At 38.2% G+C, this 10,290-nt stretch overlaps 1 protein-coding gene across 1 annotated transcript in view; it reads left to right on the top strand.

Moving 5' to 3' along the window:
• The window catches only part of LOC127487785 (uncharacterized), a 108,583-nt gene that overhangs the window by 5,352 nt on the left and 92,941 nt on the right, over window positions 1-10,290 (top strand). The gene's annotated exons all lie outside the window — the stretch shown is intronic.

Genomic DNA, 10,290 nt, shown 5'->3' with positions numbered 1-10,290 from the left:
TTTTTCTCATATTGTATACTAAGAATGAAATTTTCTACTTGAAATGTGAAAGAAGAAAAAAACTAAAATGCTTGCATATTTTTATCAGTTTTCTATATTCTTAATATATTCTATATTTCTATAATATATTCTATATTTCTATATTCTATATTCTATATTTCTATATTCTTAATATATTCTTAATATAGTGTGTAGTGTATAGCACATTTTTACTTTCCAACTGGTGCTAAAAATTGATTTAAGAAGATACTCTGAAAAGAAACTTATTTGCAGTTACTTAGATAATACACTCATAAAATATCATGCTTTAGGGTTGTAACTTTTCAAAGCACTTTTGTATTCTGAACTATAATTGTGGCTTTAAACATTACAGTGTATATACTGTTTTAATCTATACTCAACACATTATTTTAAGTTATTTATTTTTAAAGTCTATCTTCAGACTATAACCAGCATGATTAACTGTGTCTTTAACTAAATCATTCAGTATCAAAACAAATTCAGTATCTAAGCATATCTTCGTATATATAATTGGGATTAAAGAAAGGGGAAAGACTGAAAAACAAACCAAGAAAAAATCACAAAATATAGGTTTAATTTCTACTTTTAACCTTAAAAACTATCAAAAAACAAATATAAGCATTAAGACTTTCAGTGCTGAATAATATAATGTATTTTCTTAAGTTCCATAGACATAGAAGTTTTAGCACACAGACATGAACGGTTAATTTCATTAGAAATAACAACACAGTATGATAAAAACACATGATGACATTCTATGAGTCTGCTGAGTATCTCACTTCCCATGTTGGATCCCTCTCCCCTTTATTTATTCTATCGGTTGGTGTTAGCAGATATTAGACTTGTTTATGTGCTCCCTTTGACTCTTAGTCCTTTCATTATGATCAATTGTGAACTGAAATTGATCACTTGGAGTAGTGAGATGGCATTGGCACATGCCACCTTGATGGGATTGAATTGGAGTCCCCTGGTATGTTTCCAACTCTACCAATTGGGGCAAGTCAGCCCGAGCATGCCCCAAATTATACATCTCTTCCCTCTCTTATTCCCACTCTTATGTTTAACAGGGATCACATTTCAGTTAATTTTCAACACTTAAGAATAACTGTGTGATAATTACAGAATTAAACCAGTCATATTAAGTAGAACAGACAAAAAAAAATACTATGAGGGATAATGTATTAAGTTGTCCATTAGCAGTCAGGGCTATGCTGATCAAGTCACCATTTCTCATAGTGTCCATTTCACTTCAGGAGGTTTCCTTTTTGGTGTTGAGTCAGTTGTCACCGATCAGGGAGAACATATGGTATGGCATAGAATGGCGGATGTCCTAAATAGCACTCTGGCCTCAGAATCAGCCCTAAAGGCACTCGGATCTGGCTGAAAAGCCCATGAGAGTATTTCAGGCATGGAAAGCCAAGACACTCTGGCAAAAAGATCTCTGTGAGTGAGATCCCAGTGGAAAGAACAGGTCTTCAAAGAGGGAGGTGCCTTTCTCTGAAGGGAGGAGAGAACCTCCACTTTGACTATGACCTTGTCTAAACAAGATAAGAGTCGGAGAACTCAAGGGGCTTCCATAGCCTTGGAAACTCATAACTGGTGCATAGGGAGATTACTGATGCCATAAACAGGAGTGTCAATTTGTAAAGTCAACAACAGGAGTCACTGTGCACTTACTCCTCATGTAGGATCTCTGTCCTTAACGTGCTGTACACTGAGGCTTAATGCTATAACGAGTACTCAAACAGTATATTTCACTTTGTGTTTCTATGGGGGTGCAAACGACTGAAATCTTTACTTAATGTACACTAAACTGATCTTCTGTAAAAAAAAAAAAAAAGAAAGAAATTATCAATTCCCAACTTGACTCTCACTGGGATTAAACATGACAATAGGTCTGATCTGATTTCATCATCATTTAAAAAAAAATCATCTATTATTTTTCACTTTATGTTTCTGTGTGGGAGCAAACTGTTGAAATCCTTACTTAAGGTATACTAAGCTGATCTTCTGTATATTAAGATAATCGAAAATGAATCTTGATGTGAATGGAAGGGGAGAGGGAGTGGGAAAGGGGAGGGTGGTGGGTGGGAGGGACGGTATGGGGGGGAAGCCATTGTAACACATGAGTCGTACTTTGGAAATTTATATTCATTAAATAAAAGATTAAAAAAAAACACATGATGACAGAAGCTAAACTGTTCTTACAGTTATAGTTTAACAAATGATTCTGATATTAATAAAAATTGAAAAAGTATAACTTAAAAACAGTAAAAATGCCAATAACAAATGTAAACAAAAAGGTGCTCTGATTTTGTCCTGAAAAATACAGAATATAATGAAGATATTATAAGGCACTTTACCATTTCAAAAAGGTATATAAATTATAAATTACCATTAATATGTGAAATATGCTTAATATTGGACTGACTACAGTCCAAACACAAATCAAAATCTCAAGAAAATATCACTTCACATTCAGTATAATGACTAATTCAGCACCGATAATTGTTGACAAAGATGTGGAGAATATGGAATCTTCATAAATTTCTATGTTGGTGCACTTTGAAAAACAACTGGCAGTTTCCGAACATGTTTTACATAGAATTACCACATTGACCTAACAGTTCCAACCCCAGGAATGCCACTAAAAGATATAAAACCCACATGCATTTAAAGCTCATTGCAGCGTTATTCTTAAAGGCCAAATGTAAAAAAGACCCACATATTGATGTGTAAGAAAAACAATGTGTAGTATATCTATATAATCTGATATTATCTGGCAATCAAAATGAATTCAGAAATACCAGGCCATAATGCGAGTGAAACTCAAAGAGGGAGAGAAAGAGAGAGAGAGAGAGAGAAGTAAGGAGCAAAAAATCAAAACCCACATAAAGTAATTCTGTATGACTCCATTTATAAGACATTTCCATTGGGACCGGCACTATGATGCAGTAGGCTAATCCTCCCCCTGCGAGCCAGCATCCCACATGAATGCCATTTCTAGTCCTGGCTGCTCCTCTTCCAATCCTGCTCTCTGCTATGACTTGGGAGAGCAGTGGAAGATGGTCCAAGTGCTTGGGCCCCCGCACCCGCGTGGGAGACCCAGAAGCGGCTCCTGGCTTCAGATTGGCACAACTTTGGCCATTACGGCCATTTGGGGAATGAACCAAAGGAAAGAAGACCTTTCTTTTTTTTTCCTTTTTTTTTTTTTTTAACAGGCAGAGTGGACAGTGAGAGAGAGAGACAGAGAGAAAGGTCTTCCTTTTGCCATTGGTTCACCCTCCAATGGCCGCCACGGCCGGCGTGCTGTGGCTGGTGCTTTCTGTCTATCCCTCTCACTGTAACTCTACCTCTCAAATAAATAAATAAATAAATCTTTTAAAAAAAAAAAAGACTTTTCCAGAAAAAACAAGACGGATTAGTGGCGCTCTGGGGATGGTGGTGAATGAGGAGTTATTGCAAATAAGTGGAGATTAGTGGAAATGTGCTTTATTAGACTGGGTTTAGGATTTTGTAATTGCACAAATACTGCAAAGTATGGAATATTCACTTAAAACATGAGAAAGACATTGCTGAGCAGACTGACCCTCATTTCTGGCTTTAAGATGGAGTCTGAAGACAAATAAATAGGAGGAGACTTCAATAATCTTGTGAAAAATGAAATTAAAACATGCTTATTTTGATACAAAAAAGATTGAATATCATGAATATGAGGCCTTTTGTCAATGTTAATGTGCAATGCTTAAAGAAATTTTCATATATTGCAAAAAGCTTTTGTACCAAAATAAACCCCATCTTTACATTCTGTACTTTTTGTTTTACATTGTCCTAATTCAAATTAATTCTAAATACACTTAAAGATATGCCACATTCATGTGCCAATGCCATCTCACTATTCCAAGTGATCAATTTCAGTTCACAATTGATCATAATGAAAGGACTAAGAGTCAAAGGGAGCACATAAACAAGTCTAGTATCTGCTAACACTAACCGATAGAATAAATAAAGGGGAGAGGGATCCAACATGGGAAGCGAGATACTCAGCAGACTCATAGAATGGCGGATGTCCTAAATAGCACTCTGGCCTCAGAATCAGCCCTAAAGCCATTCGGATCTGGCTGAAAAGCCCATGAGAGTATTTCAGGCATGGAAAGCCAAGACACTCTGGCAAAAGATCTCTGTGAGTGAGATCCCAGTGGAAAGAACAGGTCTTCAAAGAGGGAGGTGCCTTTCTCTGAAGGGAGGAGAGAACCTCCACTTTGACTATGACCTTGTCTAAACAAGATAAGAGTCGGAGAACTCAAGGGGCTTCCATAGCCTTGGAAACTCATGACTGGTGCATAGGGAGATTACTGATGCCATAAACAGGAGTGTCAATTTGTAAAGTCAACAACAGGAGTCACTGTGCACTTACTCCTCATGTAGGATCTCTGTCCTTAATGTGCTGTACACTGAGGCTTAATGCTACAACGAGTACTCAAACAGTATATTTCACTTTGTGTTTCTATGGGGGTGCAAACGATTGAAATCTTTACTTAATGTACACTAAACTGATCTTCTGTTAAAAAAAAAAAAAAAAAAAGAAACTATCAATTCCCAACTTGACTCTCACTGGGATTAAACATGACAATAGGTCTGATCTGATTTCATCATCATTTAAAAAAAATCATCTATTATTTTTCACTTTATGTTTCTGTGTGGGAACAAACTGTTGAAATCCTTACTTAAGGTATACTAAGCTGATCTTCTGTATACTAAGATAATCGAAAATGAATCTTGATGTGAATGGAAGGGGAGAGGGAGTGGGAAAGGGGAGGGTGGTGGGTGGGAGGGATGGTATGGGGGGGAAGCCATTGTAACCCATGAGACGTACTTTGGAAATTTATATTCATTAAATAAAAGAAAAAAAAATATATAAAAAAAAAGATATGCCACATTTTCTTACATGAAATAATCAGTGATATATAAAACAGCAATTTAAGATAAAGCACTGGCCGGCGCCGCGGCTCACTAGGCTAATCCTCCGCCTTGCGGCGCCAGCACACCGGGTTCTAGTCCTGGTCGGGGCACCAGATTCTGTTCCAGTTGCCCCTCTTCAGGCCAGCTCTCTGCTGTGGCCAGGGAGTGCAGTGGAGGATGGCCCAAGCACTTGGGCCCTGCACCCCATGGGAGACCAGGAGAAGCACCTGGCTCCTGCCTTCGGATCAGCGTGGTGCGCCAGCCGCAGCGCGCCGGCCGTGGCGGCCATTGGAGGGTGACCCAACGGCAAAGGAAGACCTTTCTCTCTGTCTCTCTCTCTCACTGTCCACTCTGCCTGTCAAAAAATAAAAATAAAAGATAAAGCACTGCTTCTTAATCTTTCCACTTAGCATGACAAAAATGACAATATCAGTTATTTACAGATTATTTGTGTTAATATTAAACTATTCCCAAGGATCATAATATTATGTGTTATATTAATTTAAACATTTTAACAACTCTTAACCATATACACCAACTCAGATTCTGAAGTTTCTCAGTTTCATATTTTATTAACCATAATTATACAGCTCATGTGCTACAGTGTGGCATGCTGGCATATTTATACAATGCTTACAGATCACATCAGTATAAAAAGCATTTTCCCTTATTTGACATTACTTCGTGATTGGAGCCTTTGAGCTTCTTTCTTCTATTTTCTTATAAAATAGAATACTATGAGCTATAGCCAAGCCACTATGAGGCTTAACACAAGGAACATACTTTGATGATTTAACTGTAACTTAATACCAATTATCTGAACCACTTTTACACTTTTCAAACCTAATTTATCTGAAAGAAAAAGGGACAGACACAGAAATATGCACACACACACTCAGAAGGAATGCTCCCATCCACTGGTTAACTCTCCACTTATCTGCAAAAACGGGTTGGGCTAGACCAGGCTGAAGTTAGAAGCCATGAACTCAATCACCTGCCCCACACAGGTGAGCAGGACCCAACTATTTGAGCCATTACCATTGATTCCCAGAGCACACATTAGCAGGAAGCCATAATTGGCATCAGGGACTCTAAGCAATGCAATCCAATTTGGGATTTAGGCATCAAAAGAATGGTCTTAACACTACCCAATATCCATCCCTCTACAAAGTTTTATAAATAATTTAATAGATCCCTGGCTTTGAGGGAAAGGGGCCACAGTCACTTGGCCCCAAACCTATCACTGCATACTCCCCTGCTCCCCTTCATTGGACACTCCTGGCTTTCCATCATTATAAACTCCCTAATATGGGCCTCCACCTGCTTGCTCCACACCTGAGATCTCCTTCTGCAGACAGGCAGAGTAAAGAGCACAGAGGCATTGGCCTGGGTGATGTTACACAAGATGTCAACAAAATATTGGTCTCTGCCTCGTTTTCTGCCTCGTTCTCTTCCCAGCTCCAATCACAGTAACTCGGATGTGCTGATCCCACAGGTGACATTGGGAAGCCTAGCACCATGGTGTTGCCATGTGTGTCCTCACTGGACTAAGAGGCCCACTCTGATGCAGAGTCAAACTAGATATCCACATGCCAAAAAATGAAAGTGTATCATCATATTACATCATACTGAAGAGCAACTCAAAATGGATTGAAGACTTACACAGAAGATTTGAGAATTCAAAACTCCTAAAATTGGGAGCAAATTCATTGGTATTAGTCTCAACAACAACTGTATAGATGTGACACCATAAACCCAGGAAACAAACACAAAAATAAGGAAGAAGGAATACAAAAACCATAAGAAGTTTCTGCACAGCAAAGAAAAAATTTAAATAAAAGGAAAGCTAGGAGCAAGAGAAAATGTCTGTTTAAGGGAGTAATATGAGGAATAAATACAACTCAAAAGCAAACATTACAATTAAAAATGGACAAAAGGATCTAATCAGTTTTTCCAAGATAAGCAAGTAGCCAACAGATATGTGAAAAGGGACTCATCACTAGTGCTCAGGTAAATGCAAATTAATACCACCGTGGTTATAACTCACATGTTAAAATGGCTATTATAGAAAAGTTAAAAGTTATCAAGTTTTGTACTGGAAGTGGAGAAATCGAACACATAAGTTGTTGGTGGAAATGTAAATTTCTACATCCATTATGGAAAACAGTATGGCACTTCCTTGAATAAAATTAGAATGGGGTGCCAGCACTGTGGTGCAAGTGTTAAAGCCCCAGCCTGAAACACCGGCATCCCATGTGGGTGCTGGTTTGAGTCTTGGCAGATTCTCTGCTATGGCCTGGGAAAGCAGTAGAAGGCCCAAATCCTTGGGCCCCCACACCCACGAGGGAGACCCAGAATAAGCTCCTAGCTCCTGGCTTCAGATCATCTCATTTCTGGCCATTGTGGTCATTTGGGGAGTGAACCAGCAGAATGGAAGACCTCTCTCTTTGGCTCTACCTCTCTCTATAACTCTGTCTTTCAAATAAATAAAATAATTCTTTTTAAAAAATTAATGTGGAGGCAGATGTTGTGGCATAGAGGGTGGAGCTGCCACCTGCAGTGCCAGCATCCCATATGGGCACTGGTTCAAATCCCAGGTGCTCCACTTCAGATCCAGCTCTCTACAATGGTCTTGGAAGGCAGTAGAAGATGGCCCACCCACATCTGCACCCACATGGGAGACCCAGAATAAGCTCCTGGCTGCTGGCTTAGATTGGCACAGCTCGGGCCACTGCGGCCATTTGGGGAGTGAAGCAGTAGATGGAGGACATCTCTCCTTCTCTCTCTCTCTCTGTGTGTGTGTGTGTGCGTGTGTGTGTGTGTATCTTCTCTCTGTGTAACTCTGACTTTCAAATAAATAAATAAATCTTTTAAAAAAAGAAAATGGAAGGACTGGGTATGTATCCAAAGGAAATAAAATCACTATCTCAAAGACATATTACAACCCCATGTTCATCATGTTCATCTCAGCATTATTACATTAGCAAGATAAGGAAATGGCCCTTGTATCTGTGCACAGATGAATAAAATGTGATACATACAAGGTAACCTAATTCATCTTAAAAAGGAAGGAAACCCTGCCATTTTGTCACAACACAGGTCCAAAATTATGAATATGGCTGACATGAGAACATGTCAAGTAAGACACAGAAATACAAATATCACATAATTTCATTTAAATGTGGAATATAAGAAATTCAGACTCAAGTAGAGAACAGAAAGGTGGAGAGTGAAAGAAACAGGAAGATTAGATCTTGCATTAAGTGATGATGTGATTTCTGTGGACTTTTAAAAGTCCCTTCATATACCAAAGTATCAGATTAATAAATAACTTGGAAAATCACATCAGTTACAATAGTTACAAAAACAGAAATAAGTTGGAGTATTTTTTTAATTTAATTTTGACAGACAGTGAGAGAGAGAGAGACAGAGAAAGGTCTTCCTTCCATTGGTTCACCCCCTAAATGGCCGCTACGGCCGGCACTCAGCACCAATCCGAAGCCAGGAACTAGCTGCTTCCTCCTGGTCTCCCATGTGGGTACAGGGCCCAAGCACTTGGGCCATCCTCCACTGCACTCCAGGGCCACAGCAGAGAGCTAGACGGAAGAGGAACAACTGGGAAAGAATCCGGTGCCCTGATCTGGACTAGAACCTGGGGTGCCGGCACGGAAGATTAGCCTAGTGAGCCACAGCACCAGCCTGGAGTAAATTTAAACCAAGGAGATGAAAGCTCTCTACACTGAAAATTATAAAATATTAAAGAAATACAGCAATACACCAAAAAATGGAAAATCTATGTTCATGGATTGGAAGAATAAATATCATCAAAATGTTAAAACTACCAAAAGCAATTTACAGATTCAGTGTGATCTGATCAAAGTACCAATGGCATTCTTTTCAGATCTAGAAAAAACAATGCCAAAATTAATATCAAAACACATGACCACTGAATCACTAAAGTGATCTTAAACAACAAAACCAAAGTCAGAGACATCAAAATACTAGCTTTCAAGACATACTACAGTCATTCATAATCAAAATAGCCTGGTATTGACATAGAAATAGACATGTACACCAATGTAACAAGATAGAATCCCAAGAAATCAATCCATGAATCCTCAATCAAGTAATCTTTAATTAAGGAGCTTAAATCAGTCTCTGGAGAAAGAACAGTCATGTCAATAAATGGGAGCTGGGAAAACTGGATCTCCACATGCAGAAGTATGAAACAACACTCCCAACGTGCATCTTCTAAAAACCCAATAGAAAATGAATCAAGGATCTAAATCTATGACCTGATACCATCAAATTACTAGAGGAGAACATTGGAGAAAATATTAGCAAACTACATAAAGGATTGATATCCAGAATCTATGAAGAGTTCAAGACACACAAACTGAACAAAACAAACAACCCAGTTAATAAATGAGCAAAAGATTTGAACAGGCATTTTTCAAGAGAGAAAGCTCAAATGCCTATAGACACTTTTAAAAAAAAATGCTTAGGATCACTGAACATAATGCAAATCAAAACCACAATGAAATTTAATCTCATTCCAGGTAGAATGACTCTCATTCAGAAATCAAAAAGGAAAAAAATGCTGGAGAGGATATGGAGAAAAGATCCCTATTGATGGGAATGTAAAATGGTGTAGTCATTGTGGAAGAAAGTATAGAGATTTCTTAGAAAGCTAAAAATAGATGACCATATGACCCATCCATCCTACTCCTAGGAATTCACCCTAAGGAAATGAAATCAGCATATGAAAGTGTTATCAGTATTCCCATGTTCATTGCAGCTCAGTTCACAATAGCTAAGATATGGAATCAACCCAGAAACTTGTCAAGTGATGCCTCCATTAATAAAATGTAGTACATATACTCTGTGGAATATTACTCAGCCATAAAAAAAGCAAAATCCTGGCTTTCACAACAAAAAGGATGCAACTGGAAATCATTATACTTAATGAAATAAGCCAGTCCCAAAAAGACAGATACAATGCATTTTCCTCAATCTGTGGAAGTTAAAAGATCACTATAAAATGTAAAACATTATAATGAAATTGACATTTTGAGAGCCAATGATTCTTTACTGCACTCATCTCCACCATTAAGTAATACTGTTCTCATCCTCCTCCTTCTTCTTCTTTTTCCTGTTTTTTCAACCCTTTACTTAGTGTCAGGTTACTATTATGAGTATATAGTAAACGGAAAGTACATCACTGTAAAAATTAATAAAGGGAATAAGAGATGAAGGAGGAGTAAGGACATGAGCTTTGGCAGGAATAAGGGTAGGGTGGGAAGAATC

The sequence above is a fragment of the Oryctolagus cuniculus genome, chromosome 11 (assembly GCF_964237555.1).
Source record: "Oryctolagus cuniculus chromosome 11, mOryCun1.1, whole genome shotgun sequence".
Lineage (NCBI taxonomy): Eukaryota > Metazoa > Chordata > Mammalia > Lagomorpha > Leporidae > Oryctolagus > Oryctolagus cuniculus.
This window is presented reverse-complemented; position numbering and strand designations above follow the sequence as displayed.